Source organism: Antennarius striatus, chromosome 13 (assembly GCF_040054535.1).
Source record: "Antennarius striatus isolate MH-2024 chromosome 13, ASM4005453v1, whole genome shotgun sequence".
Classification (NCBI taxonomy): Eukaryota; Metazoa; Chordata; class Actinopteri; order Lophiiformes; family Antennariidae; genus Antennarius; species Antennarius striatus.
Genome location: NC_090788.1, coordinates 14,203,661 through 14,222,220, shown reverse-complemented (window position 1 = coordinate 14,222,220; position 18,560 = coordinate 14,203,661). Strand labels below are relative to the sequence as shown.

General features: G+C 41.0%; 1 long non-coding RNA gene across 2 annotated transcripts; it reads left to right on the top strand.

Moving 5' to 3' along the window:
* Positions 1–203: 203 nt before the first annotated feature.
* LOC137606574 (uncharacterized) lies at positions 204–18,323 on the top strand. Of its 2 annotated transcripts, none has more exons than XR_011037865.1 (7): positions 204–235; positions 375–439; positions 538–619; positions 12,915–13,094; positions 13,949–14,018; positions 15,351–16,058; positions 17,887–18,323. It is a non-coding gene; the product is annotated as an uncharacterized lncRNA (long non-coding RNA). The 2 variants fall into 2 exon arrangements; XR_011037864.1 differs by having other exon boundaries at positions 15,351–16,255.
* Positions 18,324–18,560: the final 237 nt, after the last annotated feature.

The following is an 18,560-nucleotide window of genomic DNA, read 5'->3' as shown; positions in this document are numbered from 1 at the left end:
GACTTAGAGCAGGGGAGGATGTAGCCAGGTGGACTAAAGACAGAGGGTGTTTTCGGCTGTCCACACAGCGTTGTTTGCATGCACCCCTGAATTAGTGTTGTTGTAACTGTGTTTTTGGTAAAATGACGTTGTCACTTTAAGAGTAGTGTAGCCACAGAGCTCGCGATAGAGCTGAACTCACGTGAGACCACATTAACGAGGGAGCTGCTGTAGTGGGAAGCTGCGGTCTGTTCAGGTGTGTAGTTCTGAGACAATATCCTTAAAACACTCATAACACAGAAAAGGTATTACCTGTGTCAGCAGATAAGAGTGTAGCAATGATTATTACGTAAGTTAAATGTGTAATGATTGCGTATTCCTGACAATGTTTGTAGATCTGTAGAGCGGTGTGTACGTGCAATATCTCCATGCCGAGGGCCACACTGAAGAGCAGTACAGGGTAAGTGCTGATATTGTACACTAGTAGACTAAGAGTCATATTATAATATGTATTTCCACATACTTTCATGTTAATTTTATGTTTCTGTCGAGCAATAGAGGGGAGATTGAGTCACGTTGATTCCTGTTTCACTTCTGGTTGTTTGTGTCTTGGTGCGCAGGATACACACTGGAGTGAGAAGTGAGTTCATGATTCTTTCTGTGAAAACTGTATTTCGAATTCTTCTCAGAAAATGTATTTGTTAAAAATGTACAGTTTTCATTGTAGTAACGCATTTCACTGAGATTCAATTGAGTTATGTGGCTCAACAAATGTATGTATTTTATTTTGTTTTTCTTTATCCAGAGAGAACCACTACTGTTGTCTTGTTTTCTGTAGTTTTGTCTAGTTTTCCCGTGGATTTGTATAGTTTCCCGTAGACTTTTCTAGATTAGTAAGAGAAACAAGATTTCTATTTTTTGTCGTTGTTATTGTTTTAGTTAATAACCAACAACCTCAGCTCATTACATTAATGCTGTGCTATGTACAGTCGGGAAATAAAGACCCACATAAAAGTTATTTTTGCTGTGTCTGGTCCCTATCACTTTAAACCAGGCCACATATGCATGATTCAACTAACTAGAGTGTGCCTCTAATTTCCCTGCGGGGATTATATCAGTATATAAAATAAAATAAAAAAATCTATTTATATTTATATATATTTTCTTTTGACTGAAATATTTCCACACTTCTATGGTTGCTTAGCTAGAGCATAATGTCCGTGTTTGTTGTTTCACAAGCTTTAAATAGAGATTGTGAGTATTATGGGAACTGTAGACCTGATTAACACTGAAGGTACAATGGGTCTTCTTATAATCTTCTAATTTATTTTTCCATTTTAGCAAAAACATACTGTAACTATGTTCCCTTAAGAGACTTCTTACAACAACTAACCAACATTTATGTTATGTTGCCACTCTTTATTGATAAATCTGTATAGAAAATTATAATGCCCTAAATTATAAATCTGTTCATGTACTGTATTTCCATGAGAATATTCCAGCTGAAAATACTTAAGGGCACTAAATGACTGAAGGCACTTCTTTGCACATGTAAGACATATTATTATCTATAGTAAAAAGCAATCTCAAAAGCAGTGGAGAATTCAAAATGCACTTTTTGGCTTTTTGTTTCTACGTTATTTTTAGTCAACAGTGTTTTTTTATCATGTTAAATGTGATTTTTGTTGAACTTCAATGGGTTGAACAGCTGGGTTGGATAGTTATTCAGTAAACACACATTTTACAATGTTTACCTGCAAAATGACCCAATGATTTATGAATATTGTCATTTATATTTTTGATAAACTTTAGGCACTGTTAACACAACTTCTGCATTCAAATGGCAACATTCCAAAAATGACCACCTAATTCATGGTTGTACACACACCATGCAAAAACAGACCAAGCACTGTATTTATCTCTTTACTTGTTCAGCGTCAGTGTGCAATTTGACAACACGTCCTCAAGTTATTACTTTTCTAAAATTAACACCACTTGAATTCCATGCACGATTTAGTTTAATTATTTTAATAAGTGTTTGCAGCAAAACAACAGTAAAGGTCTCAGCTTCTCAGTTCCTCAAATAACTTGATCTCTCTTGTATTAAACCCTGTTTTTTACCCAATTGGGAGCTCACTCAGTGAGGGAAAGTGTCTCTCTGTAAGTCAGAGGCTCCGTTGTATAAGAAAGTTTGGATTTGCATTTAATTGACATTATGAATCATAGTAGAGACAGAGTGGTGTTAAATTATTTAGCTACTTCAACTTTGTGAGTTTAAACTTTTATCAGTTTAATTTAGGCTTCACAGTGGCAGAGTGGGTAGCGCTTTCGAGACAAAGCAAGACAGTCCCTGGTTCAAGTCTTGCTGTGTCCGGAGTTTGCTTTCTGAGGAGACAGGAGAGCTAGCCAGATCACTGGGAATTCAGTGGCTGAAAGTATCCTTGAAGGAACCTCATCTGAGCCAGTCATGACCTGGGACACAACAAAGAAGTAAATGTGTCTCATTCTTTCTCTGCTGATGAATAGATGTTCTTCATCTTTTTGAGCATCTTGGTGCAACTCTGGTACTCAGTGCTTCTGGGATTTCATCTATTATAAGTATACCAATTTTTTTTAATCCTTTTAGAAGGGATGATGTCAACGAGGATGATAAAGTGGCATCTGCTGCAAAAGATTCAATAAAAGGTATGCTTTTAGTTTTTTGTAATGACTTTGTACACTTTTTGGCCTTTTGGATCACATTGAAATACATCCAACTCTGATTACCATTCTTTTTAACAGATGTTCAGCCAATAATGGGTTAATCGTAATTTAAGAAGTGTTTGTAATTTCAAAATTGCCAGTAACAACGATTGCATTATAGATCAAAAAATCTTATAACCATGGAGACAAATTACATAGATAAATATATAGGGTCTATCAAGGGTGGATTTTGGGGCAATGTACAGCACTAACTGGAAATATGAATATGAAATATATTTGGCATCATTTTCAATAATGCTTGGTTGGTGGTTGTTTTTTTCCCTCTCCATTTTTAGAGTTCCGCAAAGGACCATATTACGATGCTGAAGTATGACTATAGGTCAGGGATCATCAGAGAGAGCTTAGGTATACCGCAAGAAGGGGGCCTTCAAAACTCTCCTGAAACTGTATAATATATGCATTTAGAGCAGGGGTGCTCAATACGTCAATCGCAATTGACTGGCCGATGATAATGTTGCTAGGGCAGCAATCTTAACAAGCAAGTTCGCGATTGACCGAATCCCATGATATTAAAATAGATGTCAGCATTGATTGACACCCCTGATTGGGCAGCCAATCAGATGACATCTGATTTTATCTTGAACTGAGGACCTATATGCGCATATGCAGACAGGTAAGAACACCAAGCCAACAATACCAAGAACAAGAAGTTAGCCTGCCGGTTACCTATAATTTTTATCACTCTCAACTGGGATTGTGACATTGCGTCCAGGATTTGAGGCGTTGAGAATACTTTAGAAATGATGTGATGAAATTTAAAGGAAAATGACCAGGAATTCATCAAGGAATATACGTAAAGTTTTAAAACATCTGACTCTACATCAGTCAGACAGACGAGAAAAGGAGGAGGTGGAGAATTCTTGGGGAAAATGTAGCTTGTGTGTTTCCAGCAACACTACTTTGTCAATAAAAGAGCCAAGCAATGGAAAATCTATTTTTTCAGAAAACAGTGACCCTATAAGTATGCTACTTAGACATCGTAGTGTGTAGTGCTACTATCGGCCTACTTTATGGCTAAACATGACAGAGGTCTTCAGAATGTTGTGAGTCATGATACTGGCAGAGATGTTTGTTACTTACAGATATACAAAAACCACTTTATAATAATCTAACTTGGCTTAACTAGTCTTGGCAATGTACTTCAAACAAAATCCTGTTTGGCAAACAGCGAAATTTAGCCTACATTCAAGTCCATCTTATTTCAAAGTCTGCTCATTAATCAGAACTGTGTAAATCACTTTATTTTTCATAATCACATTGAATACCATCCATTTATGTAACTTAGAATGTTTCTGGGACATGAATTGAGACAATGTTGCTAAATATAAATATTTAATGCAGTTTAAAGCAAAAACAGTATTGCAAGTATAGTTCAAAATGAAACATGTCACTGGACAAAAGTTGCATATAATAAACTGGTACCCAGAGAAGGAGCCACAATAGCATCAACTTAGTGATATAACAAACAGTTAGAAAAAAGCTCTGATCTAGAAGACTGCTTCAGCCTTATATTGTAAATGTATTAGATGAGAAATGAGGAGCGGAGAGGGGCTCCAATTTAAGGTGCAATCAAAGTCCAGCTTTCATCTGAAACGTTGCTGCATCTGGAGCCTTAGAGTGTAGCGCTCTTACCAGTGTGGATAAGAGAATGGAGTGAGGCAAAGTGAGGATGGAGAATAAGAAATAAAATATGCAGTAGATGGATGTGGTGTCGTCAGTGAGAGGCACATTAGCTCATGAAACACAGGATGAGGAGGGTTTTATGCCCTTGTGCTTCAGATGTCATGGTGTAAGAGCTATGTGTAGCCGCAGCCTACAACTGAGAACTCAGAAAGTTCAGGAACAGTAAATAAACAAATTGTAAGATATGTTTAAGTTGGTGAACAGGCCACAGATATTTAAAAAAAATTGGACAAGCCACGGTCCAATAATGGGCAGAGACAAAGTTCTTCCCCCAAGACTGAAAACTTTATGAAAAGAGTAAAACGAACAAGAATGCCAAAAGACCTATCAGACCTATCAGGTCTGCATGAGCACTGCAGGACATCCGGAATGACTGTAATTAGGGAGCCAATCGAGGCCAGAGCACTCACCCAGCTCCGTGGCCGACACACACCCAGCAAACAACCAAAAAGACAAGGGGTAAAGGGTAAAACGTGAAGGCTGTGTAAAAACCACTACACACACAAATTAAGGGGAGTGTGGAGCTGAAGTGAGGGACCGCGACCACTGATGGCTCCACCGTCCAAAGCAGCTCCCTGGCACTGGCCCCGCAGGGCTCATGCAATAGAAAGAACAATTAAAAACATGTTAAAAGCTGGCAGGACTGCTGCAACGGTACTGTTTGTTGTCTTGGGGGAAAATACAACCCTAGAATAAAATCAAGGAGTATACAAGGGCAAGAAAGCCTAACCAATAAAATCAAATCAAATAAAACAATTAAAACCAAACAATGAAACCAAACTATAAAAACAAAACAGCAGTGGCAGTCTGTCTAAAATAAAAGAAGACAGGTTAAATACCTCTGCCAAATAAACCAATTTGTACACTAAAGGAATTGTCCTTTTATCTCCTGTGGAACATTCTTCTCCAGGAATCCACCTGTGTGGGCATGAGGGAAGCCACTGAACAAAACCTAACATATGACAAAAATAAATCTAAAAACACATACAAAGCACATAAACATAAAAAAAACAACCAGAAGACAACTTACAGCAGCATGTGTAGCAGTCAACTCCTGACCAGAAAGGAAGCATAGTGACACCTTATACCAATTTCTGGCTGATTGGTAGGAGGAGCTGGCTGCTACCCAACTCTGGTGGCCCAGGAGGGACATTTTCTACCGGTCACATATGCATTTCTCCAATGGTTCTAAAATCACCTTTAGCATGGCAGGAAGCAAGATTTCTCTTTAATTTCATCTGGGTACCCTCATATGTTCATGAGAAAACTGTACAAGAAGAACTTGTAATTGACTGCAAAATTTTTGCCAGATGGAAGGATATGGTGTCTCTTCATACGAAATAAAAGTTATTTCAAGATTTATCGCTGAACTGTCCTTAAATAGATATTGATTGAAATAAATGTCGTTTGGACCCAAAAGTAGTAAATCAGAGGAGAGGTCAAGGTTTTAATACAAGCGGAATCCCAAAACCAAGTAGTCAGGAGATCAGGCAGGGAATGGACAAAGAGGTAAAATCCAGGAAACAGGCAAAAATCACACAGTAATCCAAAACTGCTGAAGAGTAAAATCAGTCACTACAATCAGGATGTGAACTGAGCTTTAAATCAGAGGCTAAGTAGGGTGGCGCCTGACTGGAGCTGGGATGCAGGTGGCTATAGCAACACATATGACAGGAATGAGTAGATTGAGTTTGAGTGAATTTGGTATACTGAGGACAGGGGGGGAAGCTGGAACCGGGGCAGTGACAAAATGCTTTCTTTTGCATGGTAAGCCTAGCCATGCACACTATCTACTGCTGGTATGAACACAAAGGCTTGACCAATATCTTATAATTTCAGTTTTTGCAAGACAGACTTCTTGTGAGTAACCGTGGTCTTCGTTACATCTAACTGAAATGCTGCTGATACTGCTATGTCTTGCATGCTTCATGTGTGTCAGTGGTTTCCGTGGAAACTACTGGTACATGGGAAGTAAATGATTTGTTTCGATGCTGACAGTTCATTAAAGAACACCTGAAGTTCAAGCCTCAGTTGCCCATTCCTCAGTGAGGGATAATTTGCACGAGATGAGTCTACCATTCTCCAGGTCTACAGGAAGCTAATTGTTGTTTGTTTTCTTTCTTTTGGGGATGTGTATACTCTGCTTTAGCAGGGCTTTGCTGGCAATGGGGAGATAATGTGTATGCATGTATGTGTGTGTAGGAGCGTGTGTGTGGTGGTGGTGATACAAGAAAGATTGTGAGATAGTCATTATTGCCCATGCTAATGAGAAATTAATTACACCACAGCTGACTGTACAGACTGTATTACTGTATAATGAACATAGGGGGCAGCAGGAGGCATCTGGAAGGCATAGAGCTGTTTGGGAATTGGGGCAGATATGATGGCCTAAATTCCTTAACCATGGAAAAAAATATACAGCTAATGGCAAAATGGATTGCAATTTGTGATAAGATAAAGATATTTTTAAAAGACCAACATCAGAAAAGAGAAATTTAAGAAGTGAACAAATTTTAATCGAGAAAACAACACCACAACAAATCAATAGTTAAAATCTGTTTCTGTGTCTTTACAGACAGAAGGTATAGTATACATAAAGATGTGCATGTCAGATGTTTAGATCTATTCACATTCTGGGATTGCAAATATGTTTGAAAATCAAATCCACTCCTAATTCTTCTGCATACTAAAAGATAAGTACCAGGCAGGGAATCGATATTTCATATTTTCTTTCTTTCTACTCCTCTCTAATCTGTGGTGAAATTAAGAGATGCACTCTGCGCTTCCATTATTTGACTCAAAGTTTTCTATATTTTTACGTTTGATTTGACATATTTCATTGATGATAATGATAATTGCCCAGCTGTGTTGGTAATATGATTTCACCCAGTAATGTAAAACTGCCTGAAAGTCTCTTTCTGTCCTACCAGCTTTTGATATTTGACAAGTTGTCTGAAGTATTAGCTTTTTTGTGTTTAAAGCGAGAAACACCATTCGCACCACCTCGAGTTGGTGTTTAACGCAGCGACAACCATCTGAACAGGACACTGCACAATCACTGCGACTTCCACTTATTCATCTTTGTGTAATTATGTGAATGCAGAGGGTCAGTCAGTTATGAAGGGCCCTGGTAGACTCGATATTCAATTACACGATGAAGTATTTGTGAGGCGAGACCGATGGTGCTGTAAAACTGCAGCACGCTCTAAAGGTATGCTCCATGGTTAATTTAGCTTTCATAATGAGATGACTGTGAGGATGAGGAAACTGTTGTGCCAGAGCAATATAATGTGATGAAGCAGTGTAATATTGCTAATGCAATTTATGCACAATGCAATACAACAAGAAACACATATTATGTTAAATATAAGTGATTACCATAAGTAATTGCTTTGCATAGACTTAGAAAATAAAACAAAACTATACAACGAGAGGAAAGAGGACTAGAGAAGACAAAAGGTAGATGTGCTATTGGATACCTCATGGATCCAAAGTTCATGGAACGTACTCTGAAACTTTCTGGAGCTCAGTCTGTGGTTATTCTGGAGGCTGTCCACAAGAGTCTTGTTATAGATTGCTGATCAATTCTAAGAGACAAGCTATTTGAAAAACAAATACAAGCACCCTCTTGAGTACTATGACTCACAAAAAAAACAAAAACATTTTTACTCTCTCATAGTCAGGTCTATATTGTTATCATTTGTTTAAGTGAGTGCATGTGAATAGCTAGTTATATTTCAGATTTGAATCTTAGCTCAACCTTTGTTTATAGACAAAGGTGCTGCAATGAGAGAGATGTTGTTGATTTAGGGGACGGGAACCTTACAAGCCAATGGCTTCTACCCGTCAGCCCTTTCTTTTCGGATGTTGCTGATGTCTCAACACTGATCAAAGTAAAATCTGATGTAATAACATGTCTGGAAAAAAGAAAATAAACTAACTAAATAAATAAAATAAAAATAAATAGAAGATAGTAACAGTAACAGCAACAGTCAAAGGTTAGAAACACCTTCCCATCAACTTTCCACTATCTGAAATAGGTGTGTCCACAGCTATTCCTGGTGCTGAACTATTTACAAAGTTGTACAAAGTTTAAATTAGATGGTTCATGCATAAAATACAGTAAATAGTCCATCCATTCATTTTTTGTGTACGAGACCATCACTATCATCTTGTGTACAGCTGCTTTTCTGCTTTGTTGGTCACTGGTCTGTGGACGCCTATCCCTGCTGGCTATGGGCAAAAGTCAGGGGACACTCTGAACAAGATGCCAGCTCATCGCAGGGCCAACAACAAATAGTCTTAAGCTACATTTACTTACTGATCTCTTATTGACAGTCTGTACTTTACCTTGCAGCTTAGGTTAAACTAAATACCTATAATGCTGGATCTGTGAACAAAACAGGAAGTACTTGCCAAAGACTTTCTGCAGGCGCTGCAAACCTAAATGTCAGAGAATTGGAGAGCAGCCAGTCTATTTTCTCTGCCAAAATGAGACCGTTGTCGAAATGCAGTGAAATGAACAAAGTCTTATTTTTCCCGATGGCACTAATCAGTCTGAACATAACAATGATTTGTTTTACTGAGGCATTTCTTTTCTGCTGTAAATCTCTGGCATTTGGGTAGTGGACTAGCCACCTAGTGATGTAATAACATTGCTACGTTTCCCAGAAATCAGTATGAAAGCCTCAGAATCCGCATTCATTTGTTACAGCAGAACTTCCTTTTCCATTGAACAAATTCATAGATGTCCACCATCTTAGTAGTTGATAATAATTCAGTATGAGCACATCTGAATTATGAGTCATGTTGATTCGAAATTTTTTTAATGTAGCCGCAAGAGGACACAAGCCAGTGTCTTATTGTGCCGGTCCCAAGCCTGGATAAATATAGAGGGTTGCGTCAGGAAGGGCATCCGGCGTAAAACTTTTGCCAAATCAAAGATGCGAATCAAACCTATGACTTCCATACCGGATCGGTCGAGGCCCGGGTTAACAACTACATCCATCGGCGCTGTTGACCTACAGGGCGCCGGTGGAAATTGGATTACTGTTGGTCGAAGAAGGAGAGGAGGAAAGTGCGTTTGATCGAAGAAAGAGAAGAGGAACACCAAGAGTATAGGACTAAGAGTAGGGACGTTGAATGTTGGAACTATGACAGGAAAAGTTAGAGAGTTGGTTGACATGATGCAGAGAAGGAAGGTAGACATACTGTGTGTCCAGGAGACCAGGTGGAAAGGTACCAAGGCTAGAAGTTTAGGAGCAGGGTTCAAGTTGTTCTATCATGGTATAGATGGGAAGAGAAATGGAGTAGGAATTATCTTGAAGGAGGAGTTTGTTAGGAATGTCCTGGAGGTAAAAAGAGTGTCGGATAGAGTGATGAGTCTGAAGCTAGAAATAGAAGGTGTGATGTTCAATGTTGTTAGCGGGTATGCTCCACAGGTAGGATGTGAGCTGGAGGAGAAGGAGAAATTCTGGTCGGACTTTGATTAAGTGATGCAGAGCATGCCTAGAAATGAGAGAGTTGTCATTGGAGCAGACTTCAATGGACATGTTGGTGCAGGAAACAGAGGTGATGAGGAGGTGATGGGCAGGTTTGGCATCCAGGAGAGGAACACAGAAGGACAGATGGTAGTTGACTTTGCAAAAAGGATGGAAATGGCTGTAGTGAATACTTTCTTCCAGAAGAGGCAGGAACATAGAGTGACCTATAAGAGTGGCGGTAGGAGCACACAGGTAGACTACATCTTGTGTAGACAGTGTAACCTGAAAGAGATCCGTGACTGCAAAGTAGTGGTAGGTGAGAGTGTAGCCAAACAGCATAGGATGGTGGTGTGTAGGATGACTTTGGTGGTGAGGAAGATCAAGAGGGCAAAGGCAGAGCAGAAGACGAAATGGTGGAAGCTGAAAAAGGAAGAGTGTTGCATGACTTTTAGGAAGGAGTTAAGACAGGCTCTGGGTGGTCAGGAGGTGCTTCCAGATGACTGGACAACTACAACTAATGTGATCAGGGAGACAGGTAGGAGAGTACTTGGTGTGTCATCTGGAAGGAAAGTAGATAAGGAGACTTGGTGGTGGAATGAGGAGGTACAGGAGTGTATACAGAGAAAGAGGTTAGCCAAGAGGAAGTGGGACACTGAGAGGACTGAGGAGAGTAGACAGGAGTACAGGGAGATGCAGCGTAAGGTGAAGGTAGAGGTAGCAAAGGCCAAACAAGAAGCTTATGATGACTTGTATGTTAGGTTGGACAGTAAGGAGGGAGAGACTGATCTATACCGGTTGGCAAGACAGAGAGATAGAGATGGGAAGGACGTGCAGCAGGTTAGGGTGATTAAGGATAGGGATAGAAGTCTATTGACCAGTAGTGCCAGTAGTGTGATGGGAAGATGGAAAGAGTACTTTGAAGAGCTGATGAACGTGGAAAATGAGAGAGAACAAAGACTAGAAGAGGTGACTGTTGTGGACCAGGATGTAGCAAAGATTAGTCAGGATGAAGTGAAGAGGGCATTGAAGAGGATGAAGAGTGGAAAGGCAGTCGGTCCTGATGATATACCTGTAGAGGTTTGGAAGTGTCTAGGAGAGGTGGCAGTAGAGTTTCTCACTGGGTTGTTCAACAGGATCTTAGATAGTGAGAAGATGCCTGAGGAATGGAGGAGAAGTGTGCTGGTGCCCATTTTTAAGAACAAGGGAGATGTGCAGAGTTGTAGCAACTACAGAGGAATAAAGCTGATGAGCCATACAATGAAGTTATGGGAAAGAGTAGTGGAAGCTAGACTAAGGGCAGAAGTGAACATTTGTGAGCAGCAGTATGGTTTCATGCCAAAAAAGAGTACTACAGATGCAGTATTTGCTTTGAGGATGTTGATAGAGAAGTACAGAGAAGGCCAGAGGGAGCTGCATTGCGTTTTTGTAGATCTGGAGAAAGCTTATGACAGGGTGCACAGAGAGGAACTGTGGTATTGTATGAGGAAGTCTGGAGTGGCAGAGAAGTATGTTAGAGCGGTGCAGGACATGTATGAGGACTGTAGGACAGTGGTGAGGTGTGCTGTAGGTGTGACAGAGGAGTTCAAGGTGGAGGTGGGCCTGCATCAGGGATCAGTTCTGAGCCCCTTCTTGTTCGCTATGGTGATGGACAGGCTGACAGACGAGGTTAGACAGGAATCTCCATGGGCTATGATGTTTGCAGATGACATTGTGATCTGCAGTGAGAGCAGGGAACAGGTGGAGGAGAAGCTAGAGAGGTGGAGGTTTGTCCTGGAAAGGAGAGGAATGAAGGTTAGCCGCAGTAAGACAGAGGGCATGTGTGTGAATGAGAGGGACCCAAGTGGAAGAGTGAGGTTACAGGGAGAAGAGATCAAGAAGGTGGATAATTTTAAGTACTTAGGGTCAACAGTCCAGAGCAATGGAGAGTGTGGAAAAGAGGTGAAGAAGCGTGTACAGGCAGGATGGAACGGGTGGAGAAAAGTGTCAGGTGTGATGTGCGATAGAAGAGTTTCAGCTAAAATGAAAGGAAAGGTGTACAAAACTGTGGTGAGACCAGCGATGTTGTTTGGTCTAGAGACAGTGTCACTGAAGAAATGACAGGAGACAGAGCTAGAGGTAGCAGAGATGAAGATGCTGAGGTTCTCTCTGGGAGTGCCCAGGAAGGATAGGATCAAGAATGAGTACATCAGAGGGACAGCACATGTTAGAGGTTTTGGAGATAAAGTGAGAGAGGCCAGACTGAGATGCTTTGGACATGTCCAGAGGAGAGATAGTGAATATATTGGTAGAAGAATGCTGAGCTTTGAATTGCCAGGGAGGAGGCCTAGAGGAAGACCAAAGAGGAGGTTTATGGATGTAATGAGGGAAGACATGAAGGTAGTTGGTGTGAGAGAAGAGGATTCAAAGGACAGGGCTAGATGAAGGAAATTGATTCGCTGTGGCGACCCCTGAAGGGAAAAGCCGGAAGGAAAAGAAGAAGTTGATTCGAAAAAATTTTGTGCCATTGTCATCATAAACCTTATTTTATGGACATTGGAGACAACTGCTGGGCAAATAATGCTTTCCATGTTATTTATGTTTTAACACTGACACTACATTTGAAGCTACCTAAGAGTAAATTGGTTTGTTTTGAATTAACAGGCAGGACCAGGATTTTCTTCTGTTCTGATAAAATACACCTTTACAGCAACACAATCAACATTTCTCTCTGAGTGAACCAAAAAAAATATTAAAAACATATTGTAGTTGGATTGAACTGCAGTAGTCTTGGTGTACCAGAAAAAGCTGGAAACTGAGTGTATGCGACTCTTGTTTCAGTCAGCTATGACAAATGATCTATTCTGTTATTTAATTTGGAGAATATGACCCACAGCCAGCACAAGTTTATTCTTCATTTTGTCTATGATGATTTAATTTAGTTGTGGCTTTTTATATTTTCTGGTGGGAAGTAGAACATGAGTTTCCACCTTTTAACAACTGTTGCGATACTCTTTTTGTTGTCTTCAGAGACTGAAAGCTTCGTGATCAAAGAGAGATTTGGATAATGAATCTCCCATGACAAAGAAATGCAGCTACACCACCAGCTCCTCTCTGGTAGGCCATGCCTTTACCTGGGCCTACATAATGGAAGCCTTTGGATTGACGGAATTTTGGCTTAGACAGTTATCTGTGGGCCAGCTGAATGAGGTGTGTGTAATCAATGAGTCTAATTAGGAAGTTGATAACCACACTGCTGATATGCAATGACCTTTTCACATTTCTTTCAGGGGCAGACCTCACCCATGTGGGGATATAAATTGCATTAATTCCAATACAAAAGGGAGTCTACCAGCCACTGCTGGTAGACATGTAAAATTGTTTTTGATTCCTTTTGAAAAATGTGGTCGTGGCTCTGTAAGAAAAGGCAGAACTTGTTTCATACATCTGTACTGTAGACAAGAGACTTAATACTGTAACCTTATAAGCAAAATATCATTAGAAATGTCAGACACGAATTATTATGACACATTGTCCACAGCACAGTGCATAATTTACAACACAAACACATAACTGATAATACAAGAAGGCAATGGAACTAAATACAAAAAAAACCAAAATAAAACTGTGCTAAAACTACAATCTGTGCCCCATAATATTTAAAGACCCAATTTAAGGGAATGACATGTGTGAAGACCAGCACTTAATAACATCATAAAACTTTATTAATCATTTTTGCGCCATTGCATCAAAAAGGTTCAGTCAGAATTACAACTTTCATCCTTTCATGTGTTTGCTGGGTTGCTACATGTCCTTGTATTTACTATTATGGAAGAAAATACATTTGTGTTTGTAAATTATGTCCCTCAAGTTCAGTTAGCATAACAGTGGGGGAGAAATTCACTGAGAATCAGAACAAATCTGAATGGTAATAACTTACTGTAGATGTATTTCACATGGGAATGACAGAAAAAATAGTAGAGATAGAAAGTAGAGAGGAAGAGTGAGCGAGAGGAGCTTTATTCCACTGGGTCTGAGCAAAACTTGCATTTGTCTTCATGAAGGTGGAGGCTGGAGCTGACATGAAGCCAGTGAGAGAAGCAAGGGAATCATTCTGAGTCTGTGTGCACTTGTGTAAGTGTGGTTATGTGTATGTCCAGAGGAGCATCCTATGGTTGACCAGGCAGACATTGCATGGGGTGTCGCAGTGGGCACTGAGGGCATCCAAGATGGAGAATACATTTAGTTTCAGAAGGCTGCTTCTGTCTTACCCTGCTGCTAAACTATTCTGAAGACATTTTCTCTTTCTCTCTTTCCTCCACTCACTTTTCACACACACTCTTCCCTCTGGTGTACTATAGTTTCTTGGGGGATGGAGGATGGGGTTGTTCTGTATTGCTGTTTTTTTTTTTTTTTCAAACAAACTTAAAATCATCTCACTCTACAACCATCCATCTTCAACCACTTATAAGCGGCTGTGTCGCGGAGGCAACAATGTTAGCCCATACTTCCCTCTCCAGAGTAACCCCTTGCAGTTCTTCCGGGGCAATCCCAAGGTTCTCAGGGAAGCCGAGAGACATAGGCTACCTTCAGACTGCAGGCAAATCAAATTCCAATCAGATCCCCTTTCATATCCGATTTTTAGGGCTGACTGTCCACACTCTATCCAAATGAGATCTTGCCCTGTTCAGACTGGGCCACATTATTGCCCAATCTGACAGGTTGCTGTAGCTACAACTTCAGAGTGGAGGTGTCGTGCACGCTTCGTAGCGCGCATGTAGTGACATCACGGGCATTTAAACCGATCGGTATGTTTGGAGCAAATGTGATTTGAAACTACCTCCTGAAAGTGGTTTCAATCCGCCTTGCAAAAATCTGATTTTATGTGGTATGTTATTGTTCATACCGCAAAAGAGCCATTCGCTTTTAGTTTAGATGAGCTAAAAATCAGATTTTGGCTGCCAGTCAGAACATAGCCATAGTCCCTCCAGCATGTCCTAAGTCTTCCCTGAGGCCTCCTCCGGGTAACGAAAACAAACCCTTATATTTAAACAAGAAATTAAACAGGGCGGCACAGTGGCGCAGTGGGTAGCGCTGTTGTCTCAAAACAACGGGTTCGAGTCCCGTTCTGTGCGGAGTTTGCATGCTCTCCCTGTGTCTGCGTGGGTTCACTCCAAGTTCTCCGGCTTCCTCCCACCTCCAAAATCATGTTCTTCAGGTTAATTGGCCGGTCCCAAATCGCCCATAAGAGTGAGTGAGTGTGTGTGTGTTTGTCTGTCTGTATGTGGCTCCGCGGTGCACTGGCGTCATGTCCAGAGTGTGACCCGCTGCGGCGGATACAGCGGCAGAAAATGAATGAAAGAAAATTAAACAATAATAAATGTCAATTCACAATGACATGTCATGTCCCCGAGCAATTAAGTTTACATTTGTCATTGTTTTTTCTAACATATCGTGTCATTCCAGATCCTGTCTCATCAGCACTCAGCTCATTCCCTTCACTTGCCTTTTCTCCACACACCTGCAGTCACTCGCCAGTCAGCCTGCTCCATACCAGATTGTTTAGTGTTCGCCCTGACTTTCGAGCCTTAGTATCCTGCTTGTCGTTCTGTTTTTGTGATTGACTCTGCCTGTTTTCCAGACTCTTGTTTCCTACCAACACCTTGTCTTATCTGTCTGCCTTGTTTTGGATTTTCTCTTGTGTACAATCCCACCTGGTTTCTGGATTCTGCCTGTTGCCTATCGTTTGTCTGATTCTCCTGCCTGTTGGACTGATTACCCAATACCTGACCCCTGCCTGTCTGATTGAGCCCTTTTTGAGACTTGACTGGCCTGCTTCCCTGTCTTTCTTTTGGGTTCCTCCTGCCAGTCGGGTTTGAGTCCTGACAGAACAATCTGGCTAAAGCAAACCCAGGCGACAGTGACCTGACTCAGTAGAACTCACCAATAGGAGCCAGCTTGACCCAGCGCTACGACCATTACCTTCAGTTCTTATTCAGTCCACTACCGCCAGCCAGGAGCACATCATGAACATCCTCTGGGAACAGCTTGCTGCATTTTCGGCGCCACTCCTGAACCGTCCAGGACCCATTGCTGTTCCCGAACCTCCTGCTCGGTTGGCGGCTGGGTCTGAGGCACAGATTCCACCACCAGAATGCTGTTCTGGGGCCCCAGGTACCTGTCGTCCCTTCCTGGTTCAGTGCTCCCTTATCTTCGAGCAGCAACCCTTGGCTTTTCCTACAGAGCGAGCCCATGTGGCGTACATCGTCTCCCTACTCACGGGGTGAGCCCAAGACTGTGAGACTGCCAAGTGGGAGCGGCAGTCACCTGTCTGTGCGTCCGTCCAGTCTTTCTTCGACCATGTGACTCCTGTGAGAGAGGCTTTTTTAATTTATGTATTTTTATTTACAATTAAATTCAATGATAGGTGTAGCAGTAGAAATTATCATCAGTAAAGTTCTATTCTGTTCTATTCCATTCTGTTCTAAAGGTTCATATTAAATAGGAGGAAGATATACATTATACATTACAAATATACAAGTATGCACAGTAAAATGTCAGATAGAGGTTACTGTATTTTCCGCACTAGGCGCACCTAAAAGTTTCTGATAAACCCCTACTGCACCTTATAATCCGGTGCGTCTTGTATATGGATTAATATTCATATTAATTTTGGTTAAAAACATGATCGCTGAAAAAAAGCCGGCAGTCTGGCCGCCAGTCATGCCACACTCCGCCACCAGAGGGCCACCCTCACAAGGCACTCGGGCCCACGCCCCCTAACAACAGTAGTCAAGGGGCGTCACCGAAGTTCCGGCTCTGACTGAGCTGCTCTCAGACGGTAGAACCAACTGTAGGACCACGAACTTTCAACAATTCTATTAATAAAGTTTGACTGACTGACTGATCTCAGTATTTCCTAACTATTTGGCGTCGGAAATAACCTACTTTAAACTTAATTGGTCTAAAAAATGCCGTTGTGCTGTCATCTGGAATCTAGTGACGGTCCATTCTATTAGTCTGTGGAAACACACGGAGAAACTGGCATAAAGGTGAATTAAAGACCCTCAAAGCTGATCTTCCGGCCTTTTCTGAAATTTCTAGAGCAGTCACTGCCAGACAAACGTGTCTGATGTGCTGCAATTGATTTGCAAATGTAGTTGATTGCTCTGGGGGGGCGTCGGAGGGGCGTATTCAGGCTTGTGTATTCTGTCTGCAGCCACGTGCTGTGAGATTCATGGCGGTGATACACCGATGTTAAAGTCAGTTCTAGGAGTAAAACAGTGTCATATTTGCCAGTAAATTAGCAGCCTAACATTAAAAACTAGTTAAAATTTGTTTAGGACACACAGCAGAAAATAGCTGCACCTCATCTCCGACTGAACTACCAATCCATCGAAACAATATTTAATTAATAAACGAAGATGAACGTCGGAGCTTAAATATCTGCTTCGAACTTCAGATCAGGAAATAATCCGCTCTGTTCGCACTGACTGCACTCGTAATGAATTTAACCAGTTTTTAATTCAGGTTTTTTAATACGAGGGTTGACTTTTTTCTAAGATGACAAAGTGATCAAGTGATCAGGTTTCCTTCATGAGGCTCAGAATGGCTTATTGACATAACAATAGGGGCCATTCAAAGGCACTCAAGGAAGTCATGGAAGCCTGAGCAGCGTGGCCCTATCTAGTGGACGGATTGTGCAACTACAGCCGCTGCAGTTAATCAAATAAATTTTATTTTTTATTTTGCGCGCCTTATAATCCGGTGCGCCTTATATATGAAATAAATATAGAACAAATTATTGAGGGTGCACCTTATAATCCAGTGCGCCTTATAGTGCAGAAAATACTGTACTAATAAATATGGAATGTGGGATATACAGGATTTTTTGCCAAAATATCTGCACATCAGACTGTGGTGGGACTCTGATATGTTCGAGCTGTACAGCGCGATGGATTGCGGTAGGAATGACTTCCTGTATCTGTTCTTTCGTCTGCAGAGCTGTAACAGTCTGTTGAAGAAGGAGCTCCACTATCTCTCCAGTGTGTGGTGGAGAGAGTGATCGCGGTTATCCATGATGGAAAACAGTTTGTTCAGAGCTCCCTCCCCCTCCCCAACAGCCTCCACAGTGACCATTCTACACCCCATGACTCAAACACTCCCTGATCAGTTTGTGTTGCCAACTTACCATATTTGAGATGTCATGAGATTGACATGAATAATGTCAAGTCATCATTCTGTTAGTTCAAATTTCCACTGGATTATATAGCAAGATGTGGTCAGTGAGACAATGAGTTAGTAACCCCTGAATGACCTCAAATGTATAATATTGTTATGTTGGAAGGTTGTAATGAAATTCTGGACCTGAGCATCCTTGGAATACTGTGGCAGGACCTGAAAAGATCAGTTCATTTTTTTTTATTTTACTCCAGCAACCCCCGTGACTGTCTAATAACAATGTGATGTGAGACATTGTGGCCATAAACGATTGTTGAAAAAGGATGGGAGAGATGAGTCAGTTTAACAATATTGACATGGGGAGGGTGAAAAGATACATGTACATGTACACTTAAATGTTTTGGGGAGCAATTCATTACACTCCCTTTTAAGTAATATATGATTTTTATTTTTATTTTTATGGTACTCCCGATGGTGGATTTCTGCTTCAGCGAT